The sequence below is a fragment of the Symphodus melops genome, assembly GCF_947650265.1.
Source record: "Symphodus melops genome assembly, chromosome: 22".
Taxonomy (NCBI): domain Eukaryota; kingdom Metazoa; phylum Chordata; class Actinopteri; order Labriformes; family Labridae; genus Symphodus; species Symphodus melops.
Genome location: NC_136712.1, coordinates 19,597,536 through 19,613,047, shown reverse-complemented (window position 1 = coordinate 19,613,047; position 15,512 = coordinate 19,597,536). Strand labels below are relative to the sequence as shown.

At 50.2% G+C, this 15,512-nt stretch overlaps 1 long non-coding RNA gene across 1 annotated transcript in view; it reads left to right on the top strand.

Annotated features, from left to right (window-relative positions):
• The first annotated feature begins 4,385 nt into the window (after positions 1 to 4,385).
• The window catches only part of LOC306818263, a 20,980-nt gene continuing 9,853 nt past the window's right edge, over positions 4,386 to 15,512 (top strand). Inside the window, exon 1 of the long non-coding RNA XR_013778153.1 lies at positions 4,386 to 4,450. This is a non-coding gene — a long non-coding RNA (uncharacterized lncRNA). The remainder of the gene's footprint in view (positions 4,451 to 15,512) is intronic.

Sequence of the window (15,512 nt, the reverse complement as noted above, 5' to 3'; positions counted from 1 at the left end):
GTCGTTGCGATTTCCGAATTTCCGTCAATTTCAACTTGCGTCACTTTGGAGCGTCCATTTCAACGAGGGAATTTCCATCGCCGACCATCAAGGAGGTAAAAACACACCTGAGCCCAGGGGGGTCCAGCATGCTAGCTTGGTAAGCTAGCTAGCTGGACGGGCGTATTTCTTGTTTGTTTTGGTGACTTCAGATTGTGGTCAGTGTTTCAGTGTGACGAGCAGCAGAGAGAGAGGAGAACTCTGGTTATTAATATTTCTGTTTCCTTGAAGCGGACTGACGGTTGCTGGTTCGATCTCATCAACAGAAGCTGTTTGGAGAATCTGTCATGTTTATTATCTCATCACAGGACGACCTTGCTCTTGTTTTCGGCTCAGGAACATTTCAGAGTGAAATGAAAGGCAGCGGACGGTGGCTGCAGAGGACAAAAACACACAAATAGAGACGGATGAGGACGGCTCGGGTCTCAGTGTCAGCTCGTTATTCTGATGGTTTCTCATTATTCCAGCGTCACATCCAGGCGGCCAATCAGACGCTGCATCAGCTGCTGTGCTCTCCGTGATCCCCGTCATTTATCCACATTCAGGAAACGAGACGACAAAACTCAGGTGATCAGTCTGAAGGGACAACACAGCAGAGACAGACGTGCAGGAGCAGAGCTCAGTCAGGTCTCCTGTCTGTGTGTTTATGTCTCGTCATCAGACATGTTTCTGGGCGCTGGTGGGACCGTGGTTAGTGTGAGCGCCACATGGACGGAGGATTTAGTCAAGCGGGCGGGTTCTTACCTGTGGCTCCTTTCCTGCATGTCACTCCTCTCTCTCTTCCTGATATCAGACTCTATCCACTGTCCTCCCTCCCCAATAAGCCCCCCCCCCCCATAGGCCCCCCCCCCAAAAAAGAAATCATTCTTCAGATTTCTGCAGCACAGCACCATGACAGCAGCTGAGAGTTGCATATTGCGTCGTGCACTCTGCATCTGTTACATATTTCATCTTTGATCTGTGAAATTCACTTTCCTCTTGTAAACATGTGACATGCCATGCTTTTATTTTGAAAGTGGACAAACTGAAGGGTGGAGCTTTTATTTTGAAGGTGGCAAAGTGAAGTGTGGTGTTTTGTAAACAGCTTGTGCTGAGCAGAATAAAGTTTCTCTAAAATGACATCATGGTACGGCGAGCTGCAGACTTATCGCTGGTTATCAGAGAGAGAGTCTCGGGACAGAGTCCACAGGAAGCTTCTGGCTGCGTCATCACTTCAGATGTTACCTGCCAACCGTCTTTGAAAAGGTCACAGTGGGCGTGGAGTGGGTGGGGCTAGCTCTGAGATTTATTACGCAATAAACTTTAAACCAAAAACAACATGAACCCCCCCCCCCCCCCCCCGATGCCCCCCAACACAGCTTCCAGTCAAGTTTCCAGAAAGTATTTCATCATGATGTGTGAGCACAGAGGAGTGGGCGTGCGAGGTCGTTGGGCTCTCTCTCTCTCTCTCTCTGTGGCCTCCAGCATGAATCTAATGGCATCTGATTTAGCGTGGAGCACTTTTTGTCACCGCCAATGAGCTCACTTAGAAAGTGGAAAATGTGCTTATCCAGCTAATTAGACCACATGATGCAGACGTCTGTGTTCGGGCTGGAAGTGGAGTCATTGTCTCAGAGTCACTCTGAATAAACTAAAATGTTTTCTGATCAGCTCGATTTAACCACAGGAAACAAACGTGGAGGAGTTCAGCTGCACAGTAAATATGAAGCTGAGCGTCGACGTGCTGCAGGTGAACAGAGACTCAGCAGCTGGATGATGTCACATCTGTTCAGGTACACGCTGACCGTCAGTCGCTGGTTTGTGGTCGTGCGGTGAAAACAGGTCATTCTGCTCGGGGCTCGTGCAAACTTTCACTTTTAGTCTCTGGATGTGTTCGACACGACCGGCTCACTTTCCACTGAGCGCCATGCCGCTCGCCAGACAAGTGACGGTGTAGTTCTCCTGTGATGAGAGCTCATGGCGGTCTGATGGAGCTAGCCGTGTCGCTAACAGAGCGCTGTGTGTTCCCTGATGGGGACGTTACCTTTTCTTTCGTTTGAAGGTAAGAGGAGATTAGAGAAGACGAGAATCTTTATCTGAGATGTAAACAACGTTTTTGCTCCTGCAGTTTAAACTCTTTGAATTCGTGCAGACTCTGACTCACTGCTGTTTCCAGACTGAGATAACCTTGACTCCTGCTCGTCTTTGTGAGTCGGATTCTGTGAACGGAGGATAAGACGTGTTTGATCCCAGTGATGATGACGACCTGCGGGCGTACAGACAGAGCTTACCCTGTGTTACATCAGATACAGAAACCGTCTGACCAATCAGAGAGCAGGAGACGGGCTTACAGACGGACAGCGGGGGGGAGGAATCTGCTGCAGGACGACTTTTAGGACATTTAATACCTTTTTCTTTTTCTTCAGTTCTGCAAACTGTTCAACCCGACGTGAACCCGAGACCTGCTCCAGCTCTGAACTCAGAGACACCAAGAAAACTTTTTACAACTTTAAAGACTTCCTGAGTGACATATCTCACGACTAAAGGGCCAATCAGAGAGCTGCTCTCTTCCTGTGCGATCATGAAGGAAACCTGCTGTGTTGAAGCTTCTCTGACAACAATGCAGCAGCCAGTATGTCCTCCTTCTAACTTTAGATTCTGCTCCTGAATGCTCTGGATCTGATTGGACCAGAGAAGGTAGGCGGGGCTTTGAAGGCCGTTTTGGACGCCCCTGGGTTTGCCAGATATGAGAGCAGTTATCAGGTGAACAGGTGTTGCAGCGATGGAAGCGGGCAGTGGAACTGCTTCAGATAGAAGTGATTGTACCCGAGCTAAAAAGCCTCTGCATGTTTCTAATAAGCTCCAGCAGCAGAAAGCTGCTCAAACTAGGATCAATGTTGGAGATGAAACATGGAGAGAGGTTAGAACGCAGAAAGCTTTACAGACCCATGCAGAGCTGGCTAAACACTGAAGCTACAGTGTCCACCACATGCAGAGCTGGCTAAACACTGAAGCTACAGTGTCCACCACATGCAGAGCTGGCTAAACACTGAAGCTACAATGTCCACCACATGCAGAGCTGGCTAAACACTGAAGTTACAATGTCCACCACATGCAGAGCTGGCTAAACACTGAAGCTACAATGTCCACCACATGCAGAGCTGGCTAAACACTGAAGTTACAATGTCCACCACATGCAGAGCTGGCTAAACACTGAAGCTACAGTGTCCACCACATGCAGAGCTGGCTAAACACTGAAGCTACAGTGTCCACCACATGCAGAGCTGGCTAAACACTGAAGCTACAGTGTCCACCACGTGCAGAGCTGGCTAAACACTGAAGCTACAGTGTCCACCACATGCAGAGCTGGCTAAACACTGAAGCTACAGTGTCCACCACATGCAGAGCTGGCTAAACACTGAAGCTACAGTGTCCACCACATGCAGAGCTGGCTAAACACTGAAGCTACAATGTCCACCACATGCAGAGCTGGCTAAACACTGAAGCTACAGTGTCTCTACATGCAGAGCTGGCTAAACACTGAAGCTACAGTGTCCACCACATGCAGAGCTGGCTAAACACTGAAGCTACAGTGTCCACCACATGCAGAGCTGGCTAAACACTGAAGCTACAGTGTCCACCACGTGCAGAGCTGGCTAAACACTGAAGCTACAGTGTCCACCACGTGCAGAGCTGGCTAAACACTGAAGCTACTGTGTCCACCACATGCAGAGCTGGCTAAACACTGAAGCTACAGTGTCCACCACATGCAGAGCTGGCTAAACACTGAAGCTACAATGTCCACCACATGCAGAGCTGGCTAAACACTGAAGCTACAGTGTCCACCACATGCAGAGCTGGCTAAACACTGAAGCTACAGTGTCCACCACATGCAGAGCTGGCTAAACACTGAAGCTACAGTGTCCACCACATGCAGAGCTGGCTAAACACTGAAGCTACAGTGTCCACCACATGCTGACCTGTGTGAGAGGAGGGGGGGAGACAGCTCTCTGTGATGATTACAGTTTAGACTGCAGTACTCATTTTAAACACTAGGGGCGGAGCTACATGTTGCTCCTTTAACATGAAAATTCAGGCTGAAAATAAGGAGAATGTTTATGCATCTAAATCAGAGAACAGGGGAAAGTTTGTCATTTTCTAAGAACTTGTGCGTTCAATGAAATCATTAAATCAGATTATTGTATTTTATGATTGAACGTCTCCAGCTGGTTGTTTGGATCCTGTTTTAGATATTCTCATGTTTTATGTCTGGTGTTTCCTGTTTTATTTTGATACTCAACCTGTGTTGCTTCCTGCCCTCCCTCCTGTGATTACCTGATGTGTTTCACCTGTCTCCTCTTGAGTCTCCCTCTCTCCCTGTTTGTCTGCTTCCTTGTGGCAGGTGCAGGAGTTTTGATTCGACCTCTGCTGGGTAAGAAAACAGACTTTGACTTTGTGTTTTTGAGTCGTGCCTTTGGTTCAACTTGACATATATAAAACATAAGATGAACTAAAGTTGGCTTTTCTTCAATGCTAAAGAAAAGGTGGTAACTAAAAGATACACTTTAGTGCTTTGTGTGTTGAAGCTTTTCAGAGTTTGGTTAATTTGTAAAATACAAGAAAAAACATGAATCATTTCTGTATGTTTACGCCGCTCTGTTGAAGGACGAGTGTGCGAGTTGTCTTTAAAGTCACATCGCCCCCTGCTGGTCTGGCATGTATACTGTAGACTTTGGAGTTGTTTTTTTTAGATCCATGTTGTCTGAACAAGCTGGAGTCCCCCGTGTGTCCCTGCAGGGGGCGCTGGAGTCCCCCGTGTGTCCCTGCAGGGGGCGCTGGAGTCCCCCGTGCGTCCCTGCAGGGGGCGCTGGAGTCCCCCGTGCGTCCCTGCAGGGGGCGCTGGAGTCCCCCGTGCGTCCCTGCAGGGGGCGCTGGAGTCCCCCGTGCGTCCCTGCAGGGGGCGCTGGAGTCCCATGGATGGCGGTCTCCGTGCTGGAAATGCTGTCTCAGGCTAACTCTGAGTCAAGCTAACGACAGGCTGAGAGCTGAGGCGGGTTTTAAACCTCCTGACAAACCGTTACACGGCGCCCACCTGTCAATCAGCTCAGCTACACGCCTTATTGTGAATAACTCTGATCCTTCATCCAATCAAAACTGCTGAGTCATCAAAACATGAACTTTAGTGTTTAGACGTTATGATGGATAAACAGCTACAGACTGTGGTACCTGCAGACCTCAGGAGAGCTGCTCTCGTGAGGATCATAAATCTCTGCTTGTTCTAATTAAGACGAGCGCGGCTGTAACATCACATCTACTTAATGCCAAACATAATTAGATACATTTATCGTTCTGTGAGAAACTTAATGATGATGTGAAAAAAACAGGATAAATAATGGATGAGTTGAGACAGCGGTGACATTTAAACATTTGAGTTGATGGCGAGCGTGCACGACTAACGATCATCAGACAGTTAGTGGTGTGAGTCCGACATTCTCATCAGGAGTCAAACACGAGCGGCGCTAACACACGGCGAGGGAGAGGAGTGATCTTTGGGAGGTGACTCTTCTGTCCGTTATCTTCTGCTGATCTGGAGTCAGGTCGCGGCTGCAGCAGGCTAAGCTAGTCGCCTAGCTCTACTCAGGCTCCTCCCCCTCGCTCTCAGGAGGCGCCCTGACGCCCTCCAGAGGAAACTCCCGTCAGCATCAGCTTCCTGTTCACCACCTGAACAATACACCTGTATCTACAGGGCTGTTTATACTCATGGAATATATTTAGACTTGTTCTTGGAGACGGAGGTGCGGCTGCGTCCTGGTGTCTTTCTCAAAGCGTGGCGTTAACGAGGCGTGTCTTCGCTCTTCACGCGGTTCTTCAGTGTTTTCGTCGAGGTCACATCCTGAATATAAATCCGTCCTTCAGTCCATGAAGCGTGTCTGAACATTTGTTTTTTTAAACTTCACATTTGATTAGATCTGTCCCTCAAACCGTCTCACGTCCTCTCTGCACGCGGGTGCATTCCTTGGCTCCCACTGAGCATGCTCAGACGCGTGCGTGTTTCCTGGTGGCTTTAACGGGTCGCTCACCTCCGTGACCGTGTGCAGGTGAGCCGAGGCAGGAGGACCTGGGTCTGCATGTACCCGGGTACGCTGGCCCGTCTGGACTCTGTAGGTGTCCTGTCGCTTTGGTTTTCACATCAATCATGAAACACTGGAGAGTGAGAGCTGTCAGCTGGGGCCCCTGATGGTCCGGGGCCCCTGATGGTACGGGGCCCCGAGCCGCGCCTCTGGTAAGATCCACGTTTTCATCAGAGTTAAAATCATGAAATGTTTCAAAATGTGAATAAAACTACAGGCGACGTTTAGACCATGTGACCTTCTCACATGACCTCAAATATTTACATCACTGACCAAAGGCAGAGAAACAAACCAGGGACCCAGGAACCGGAGACCCAGGGACCGGAGACCTGGGACCGGAGACCCAGGGACCAGGATCCAGAGACCCAGGGACCGGAGACCCAGGGACCAGGATCCAGAGACCCAGGGACCAGGATCCAGAGACCCAGGGACCGGAGACCCAGGGACCAGGATCCAGAGACCCAGGGACCAGAGACCCAGGGACCGGAGACCCAGGGATCAGAGACCGGAGACCCAGGGACCAGAGACCCAGGGACCGGAGACAGGAGACCCAGGGACCAGATTCCCGGGGACCAGAAACCCAGGGAATGGAGACCCAGGGACCGGAGACCTGGGACCGGAGACCTGGGACCGGAGACCCAGGGACCAGGGTCCGGAGACCCAGGGTCCGGAGACCCAGGGACTGGAGACCCAGGGACCGGAGACCCAGGGACCAGGGTCCGGAGACCCAGGGACCGGAGACCCAGGGACCGGAGACCCAGGGACCAGGGTCCGGAGACCCAGGGACCGGAGACCCAGGGACCGGAGACCCAGGGACCAGGGTCCGGAGACCCAGGGACCAGGGTCCGGAGACCCAGGGACCGGAGACCCAGGATAAAAGCAGGATGTTAGTTAAAGATCACAGAGACACAGGACCAGTCTGATGTAACTTAAGGCTGAAACAGCAGAAGCTGGACCCAGAGGTTAAAGGTCAGGGACTACATGAGCTTCACACTGTCGTGCTCTAACCTCCTGCACTCGTCTGGCTGATGTTTGGCAGAGTGCAAACACTCGACCCCGGCCTGAGTAAAGGTCAGCTGGTGTGTGAGTGCTCAGCCGCGTAGCAGAAATAAAAACACAGAACGGTCCACAGCGTGTCTGCTCCTGTTAGCCGCTCAATATGTTCACAGAGTGCAGAAGAAGAAAGTCCTTTAACACGCGGGGCACCGAGCATCATGTACGTTTTTATAGCACAGGCACAAATCCCTCCAGCTGACCTCGGTGTTTGCAGAGAGAAAGAACAACAGGCGCAGTGATTCAGCAGAGACGAGAGGTTAAAATTCAAGTCAGTGTTCAAAGCCGACAAAGAGAGAAGTTTACCTCCGAGCAGAAGTCTGTTTTTATTTGACATTATAAAAGACTTTGGCTCAGAGAAATAGATTTTCCTTCTCCTCCACTCCAAAAGGTGAAACAGCTGCAGGAGGAGGCGGCCTGCTGAGGCCGCTGACCCTCCAACACTTTGTTTAAGTTCAAGCTGCAGTTCAGCTTCTTTAATGTTCCAGATTTCTGTTTTGACTGAAGACTGAGAAACATCCAGCGAGTGACCGAATCTACCGTCTGTCCATCAGCTGTATGAGACGGTCTGAAGAGAGCCGCTGTCCTCTGCAGCCACGCCTCACCTTGCCACGCCACGCCACGCCTCACCTCACCACGCCACGCAACGCCACGCCACGCCTCACCTCACCTCGCCACGCAACGCCACGCCTCACCTCACCTCACCTCGCAACGCCACGCCTCACCTCACCTCGCAACGCCACGCCTCACCTCACCACACCACGCAACGCCACGCCACGCCTCACCTCACCTCGCCACGCAACGCCACGCCACGCCACGCCTCACCTCACCTTGCCACGCAACGCCACGCCTCACCTCGCCACGCCACGCAACGCCACGCCTCACCTCGCCACGCCACGCAACGCCACGCCTCACCTCGCCACGCCACGCAACGCCTCACCTCGCCACGCCACGCAACGCCACGCCTCACCTTGCCACGTCACGCCTCACTTCACCACGCCACGCAACGCCACGCCTCACCTTGCCACGCCACGCCTCACTTCACCACGCATCGCCACGCCTCACCTTGCCACGTCACGCCTCACTTCACCACACCACGCAACGCCACGCCTCACCTTGCCACGCAACGCCACGCCTCACCTCACCTCGCCACGCCACGCAACGCAACGCCACGCAATGCCACGCCACGCCTCACCTCACCTCACCTCACCTCGCCACGCCACGCAACGCCACGCAATGCCACGCCACGCCTCACCTCGCCACGCCTTGCCTCGCCACGCCTTGCCACGCTTCGTCACGCCTCACTAAGCCTCGCCATGCGTTGTCACACCTCGCCATGCGTCGCCACGCCTCGCCTCATCACGCCTCGTCACACCTTACCACACCACACCTCGCCACGCCTCCTGACAGTGAGTCAGAGTCGTGAAAACATCCAGTTCATTCAAAGAACAAGAATCACTCCCATGATTCCCCGCCAGCCTCAAACGTCATCTTTTGTTAATGTGAGCTCGAGCGCCCCCTGCTGTTGGAATGTGTGATTGTATTAAAGCATCAGGAGGTAACATGGTTATTATTTATTCTCTCCATTCGAAGGTTTTCTTTTAAATGTTTTTCATTGCTCTCCGTTCTGATTGGTTGAAATCGTCTCTCCTGTTTGTGACTTTGGGGCAGATGTTTCTGCCCTCCAGGCAGCAGAACTCCATTTCACCGCTGTTCATTTGGTGTAATCGCTGCGATGCTCCGTGCTGATGAGAATAAAACCAGCCTGAGCTCAAAGTGCATCTGCTTCATGAAAACATCCTGCAGAGCTGAGTGGGCTGCGTTCACAAACACAACCAGGGCGTCCTAATCAAATGTGACCTTCCTCCTCCCCGCTCGCCCGCGTCTCTCTCTCTCTCTCTCAGCGCTCACACTCGCACAATAACACTTAGAAGACGACTATAAAAATCTAATGAACAAACATCAGGCTGGCGCTCTGTAGAGAGTCTCGGGGGGCCTGAAGCTGTTTGTAAGAGTTACATCATGTTTCTAACACGGAGCTACTGAGCGCGCTCAGAAGAACTCCACCTGCGGTGTCGTGTTGCACGTTGTTGATGTTCTGATTTTAACTGAACTCAAACAGTCTGATGAATCATGTTTTACATTTCATAAAGGACAGTTTCTCATTAAGGAGGGAGAAAGACAGGATGTAACACCATGATTGACAGCTCTGCTGACCAATCAGGAGCGAGGAAACTTAACGAACACTAACCCAGAACTTCCACCAGATAGGTGTGCGATGTGTGTCATCGTCGCTCTCGTACGTCGACTCCCACACGGCGTGTGAGGTACCTCACGTGTTCAGAGTCTCGGCGGCGTGGCGGCCGTTCACTCCGCAGAGCTCTCAGAGCGCAGAGGGAGGCGGATCTATTAACAGAGACTGAGGATTATTGAACCTCCTCTGTGATCGACTCGTGTGAAACATCATGAAGCCGTCTGCACAGATCAGAAAGCTCTCGAAGAGAAACAAAGAGGACAGTGGACAATAAATGAGGACGCTGTGAGGACCGATCAGAGGAGGAACTCTTCCTCAGACTGTTTGAAGCTGCAGAGGAAACAGATCTGAGAACAGCTGCACTCGTGCACAGACTCCTCAGACTTCAGAGACAGCAGCTCTTTAATGCCTCCACTTAATTTGTTCTCAGGTAACGACCTCGTGTCTAATTTAAGCTAACGTCTTCACTTAATGAACCATCTGCTGCTTTAGTCATACTTATTTATAAAAACAATACAGATTCAGACTCCCGCTGCAGCTGTCAGGAGGACAGACTCGCAGGTGTTAAAAACTCTCAGCTCTACCTTTAAAGATGGCTGATTAAAAATGGAGCCATTAGTTTGGGACTGATGTTGATGGAGACTTAAATGTCCATCGAGTGTTGTTTAGTTTTATGTTTTACCTGATTCGATGCTCCACAAAAGGTCAGAGACATCAACTCTTCAAAGGTTAATCGCTTTAAAAGCGTCCTGTTCGATCTTTATTAAAGCACGTTTCATTAAGCTAACAGGCGGACACACCGAGGCCTGAGCTGCCCATTATTTTAGAATTAAAGCAGATTACAAGATCTCATGGTGTCGACAAGTCTGTAGAGATTAAAGGGGAAGCTGAAGGATCTTTGGGAAGAACAAAGTGTCACCATAGGAACTGGTTTCAAAGATTCATTATTATGTCAGGAAGGATTTTAATCTCAGAGAGAAAGATTCTAACCAGGAGTCCTCACGTATGGCGAGGTCAGACTCCGCCATCTTAGCGTTTGTTACGCTGGTCATGGCGTGCGATGAGCTGATCACAGAGCCTCACAGCACCTGGAGTCTGGAGGGACTCAGACTGGGAACCAGAGAGAGATCTGGAAAGCTCAGCAACAAATCCAAAATCTATATGAGACCATCGGGATGACGGAGAGTTCCCTGTGGAGAATTCTGTGAGTGTCTACATACCAGAAGACCTCAGAGAACTCCTTCTGCAGCAGCTCCACCAGGACGCCACGTGTGGCCACCTTGGACGCTATAAAACCTGAAAAGCTAAAAGTTTTCTAGAACAGAAAGAAAAACAACACGCTAATAAAAAGCATCCAGTCGGCAGACCGGAGCATGGATTAAACGCTGCAGGCGAGGAGCGAACACGACTGAACTCTGACCCTTGAAAGGGTTCAGGAGGGAAGAGAGGCTCCGCACAGCGGGGTTCGTCCCTCTGTGTGTTTTTAGTCCCTGCCAGATTCTCCTCCAGTTGTTGTCAGAGCGTCCTCGTCCAGCTGCAGCCTCAGCTCTGTGTGTTAGCTCCACACGCAGCATCACGGGCCAGCACAGTGACCTCACACAGCCACTGATGTGGAGCCAACGTGAGACCCAGCTGCTGCCGAGAACCTGCTGCTCTGATGACGGACGCACATCGATACAAACAGGACACACACACACACACACACACACACACACACTCTGAGAGTCATAAATATACGGCCAGATGTTCATGGAGCTGTGTGAGAGAATCTGCAGAGAAGAAGAAGAGAATCAGGACGAATCTCTGACGACTCTAAAGTAGGATGGATGGAGTTTATCTCACCGGTTTATTGTTTGTCTGCAGAGAAAGTGTGTCAGCTTTCAATGGAATACATCCTTTATTGTGTGTGTGTGTGTGTGTGTGTGTGTGTGTGTGTGTGTGTGTGTGTCCTGGATGAGGGAGGTGAGTGGAGCTGAGATGTGTCACCATGGAGACCAGTTTCTTTCCCAGTGTGAGTCAGTCTGTGCTAATTGAATAAACGCCGTCAGCTTCGTCCTTGGATTTCCAAGAGTGTGTGTGTGTGTGTGTGTGTGTGTGTGTGTGTGTGTGTGTGTGTGTGTGTGTGTGTGTGTGTGTGTGTGTGTGTGTGTGTGTGTGTGTGTGTGTGTGTGTGTGTGTGTGTGTGTGTGTGTGAAATCGTATGGGCAAACACATTTAAAAACTTCAAAAGTCATGATAGAATATTCAGTCATTTCTTAATTAAAGGCGCAATGTTTATATATATATATATAATATTTAACCCTAGTGTTAAAATGTGTACAGCAGTCTAAACTCTAATCATCACAGAGAGCTGTCTGGCCCCGCCCCCTCCTCTCACACAGGTCAACGTGTGGTGGACACTGTAGCTTCAGTGTTTAGCCAGCTCTGCATGTTGAGACACTGTAGCTTCGGTGTTTAGCCAGCTCTGCATGTAGAGACACTGTAGCTTCAGTGTTTAGCCAGCTCTGCATGTGGTGGACACTGTAGCTTCAGTGTTTAGCCAGCTCTGCATGTAGAGACACTGTAGCTTCAGTGTTTAGCCAGCTCTGCATGTGGTGGACACTGTAGCTTGAGTGTTAGCCAGCTCTGCATGTGGTGGACACTGTAGCTTCGGTGTTTAGCCAGCTCTGCATGTGGTGGACACTGTAGCTTCAGTGTTTATCCAGCTCTGCATGTGGTGGACACTGTAGCTTCAGTGTTTAGCCAACTCTGCATGTGGTGGCCACTGTAGCTTCAGTGTTAGCCAGCTCTGCATGTGGTGGCCACTGTAGCTTCAGTGTTTAGCCAGCTCTGCATGTGGTGGACACTGTAGCTTCAGTGTTTAGCCAGCTCTGCATGTGGTGGACACTGTAGCTTCAGTGTTTAGCCAGCTCTGCATGGGTCTGTAAAGCTTTCTGCGTTCTAACCTCTCTCACTGTAGCTTCAGTGTTTAGCCAGCTCTGCATGTGGTGGACACTGTAGCTTCGGTGTTTAGCCAGCTCTGCATGTGGTGGACACTGTAGCTTCAGTGTTTATCCAGCTCTGCATGTGGTGGACACTGTAGCTTCAGTGTTTAGCCAACTCTGCATGTGGTGGCCACTGTAGCTTCAGTGTTAGCCAGCTCTGCATGTGGTGAACACTGTAGCTTCAGTGTTTAGCCAGCTCTGCATGTGGTGGACACTGTAGCTTCAGTGTTTAGCCAGCTCTGCATGGGTCTGTAAAGCTTTCTGCGTTCTAACCTCTCTCACTGTAGCTTCAGTGTTTAGCCAGCTCTGCATGTGGTGGACACTGTAGCTTCAGTGTTTAGCCAGCTCAGCATGTGGTGGACACTGTAGCTTCAGTGTTTAGCCAGCTCTGCATGTGGTGGACACTGTAGCTTCAGTGTTTAGCCAGCTCTGCATGTGGTGGACACTGTAGCTTCAGTGTTTAGCCAGCTCTGCATGTGGTGGACACTGTAGCTTCAGTGTTTAGCCAGCTCTGCATGGGTCTGTAAAGCTTTCTGCGTTCTAACCTCTCTCCATGTTTCATCTCCAACATTGATCCTAGTTTGAGCAGCTTTCTGCTGCTGGAGCTTATTAGAAACATGCAGAGGCTTTTTAGCTCGGGTACAATCACTTCTATCTGAAGCAGGTCAGTTCACCAGTTGTTGTCAGAGAAGCTTCAACACAGGATGTGTCAGCATGAATTGATTGACGTGCATCCACTGAAACCAGTTAAACATGTAAAGTGAACAGCAGGTTTTGATGGTTTCATATTTTAGTAGATGGAGAAAATGTTCATGAAATATATATGGAGTGTTTTGCAGGAGGAGAATATTCTGCACCTTCTGAAATCATGAGGTGTGAAGGGTGTTCAAGGTGAACATCTTTCTTTTTCTTTAGCTCACCACATCAATAAACCTCACACACACACACACACACACACCAGCTCTCATCGCAGAGCAACGCGTGTGTGTGTGTGTGTGTGTGTGTGTGTGTGTGTGTGTGTGTGTGTGTGTGTGTGTGTGTGTGTGTGTGTGTGTGTGTGTGTGTGTGTGTGTGTGTGTGTGTGTGTGTGTGTGTGTGTGTGTGTGTGTGTGTGTGTGTGTGTGTGTGTGTGTGTGTGTGTGTGTGTGTGTGTGTGTGTGTGTGTGTGTGTGTGAGTCCAAAGGCAGAAACAATAACATGACTAATCCTGTCTGAGACAACCCACAGCATGGTAACACACTGTCTGTCAAACAACACAGACACACACACACACACACACACACCTACACACACGCACACACCTACACACACACACTGTCACAAACAAACACAACTTCTTCTTCCCCTGGAGATAAAACTGCAGCTCCACAGTCCGACCTCCTGTGATATTTACTGTAGATGGTGCGTGTGTGTTTGTCTGAGAGCGGTGTGTGTGTGCGTGTGTGTGTGTTTGTCTGAGAGCGGTGTGTGTGTGTGTGTGTGGCTGAATGAGAGCTTCTTTGGACAGACTCCATAAATAGAGTTTCAGCTGCACACCTACACAGTGGACCCAGGGGGTCAGCCAGCGTGTGTGTGTGTGTGTGTGTTTGTACGTGTGTATGTGTGTGTGCATGTGTGTGTGTGTGTGTGTGTGTGTGTGTTTGTACATGTGTGTGTGTGTGTGTGTGTGTGCTATGATCACAGTCGTAGTCGTGCTGATTGTCGACAAAGACTGGACGCTCTTAAAGAAGCAGTGAGCAGCCTGAACAGTGGGGGCGCTGTGTTTGTGTAACAAGCTGAGTTCCTGTTAACAGCTGAAGCCACACGGGGTGATTTAGATTCATCCCTCCAATAATCTCCAATAATCGACCGAGTGTCGGTAGTGTCCAACCTGTCCTCAGTCCAAACAGTCCTCCAGTATGTGATTCACTTCTGTCACAGCCTTCCCGGTCCAGGTTTTAGGTTTTTGATGGTCTTAGTCTCACTGGTGTTCTGCAATCTTTAAGATGGGCCTGACCTTTGACCTGACCTTTAATTTTGTATTAATGTGACCTTTAAACTTTATTTAACTAGCAAAGATAACTCACTGAGATTAGAGACAGGCAGCAGGTTTCACTCAAACAACGAGCTGCCAAACATACAAGCATCCATGAAAAGGCTTTGAAAGACACAAACAGACACCATCTGCAGCCAGATGTGTCCACCTACAGGTCCTCTAACCTCCTCTTACAAGCGTCCAATCAGAGGAGCTCTTAAAGTTTCAGCTCTTTGTTTGAAGTTAAAGGAGCTGTTTCCCCAGTTCAGTTCTGACTTTTGGAACAGACGCTCAGAAAAGGCCAGATGTGTCATGTAACAGACACCCTTGCTCTGCTTCCTGCAGAAATAGACACAAAGAGATGGTGGAGCTGCAGGTCAGGTGACTCCAGCCCTCTGCATGTAGAGGAGCACCTCCAGTGAAAGCTTCAAACTTTTAATCAAAGCTTCAGGAAGAGTTCTGAGCTCATGTAACAACCAGGCAGAAAGTCCACAAGGTGATTTCTTTCCTCGTTTGTCTGCCTGTCAAAAACACTTTGAGCTGCAGCCTCTGTGTCAGACCGTTTCCTCTCTCTGAAGATAAGTGTGAAAACGAAAGATGTTGGAGTGTGTTTGCTTCCTCTCAGAGTGATTGACAGGTTTATTACTAATCTGAGCAAACATTCCAGAGCCCGCCTCCTTCACCAGCAGCACCATGTTAGTCTGATCAAAGTGTGAGGACGGACCAGTGTGAGGACGGACCAGTGTGAAGACGGACTAGTGTGAGGACGGACCAGTGTGAGGACGGACCAGTGTGAAGACAGACCAGTGTGAGGACGGACCAGTGTGAGGACGGACCAATGTGAAGACGGACCAGTGTGAAGACAGACCAGTGTGAGGACGGACCAGTGTGAGGACGGACTAGTGTGAAGACGGACCAGTGTGAGGACGGACCAGTGTGAGGACGGACCAGTGTGAAGACGGACTAGTGTGAGGACGGACCAATGTGAAGACGGACCAGTGTGAAGACAGACCAGTGTGAGGACGGACCAGTGTGAGGACGGACCAGTGTGAGGACGG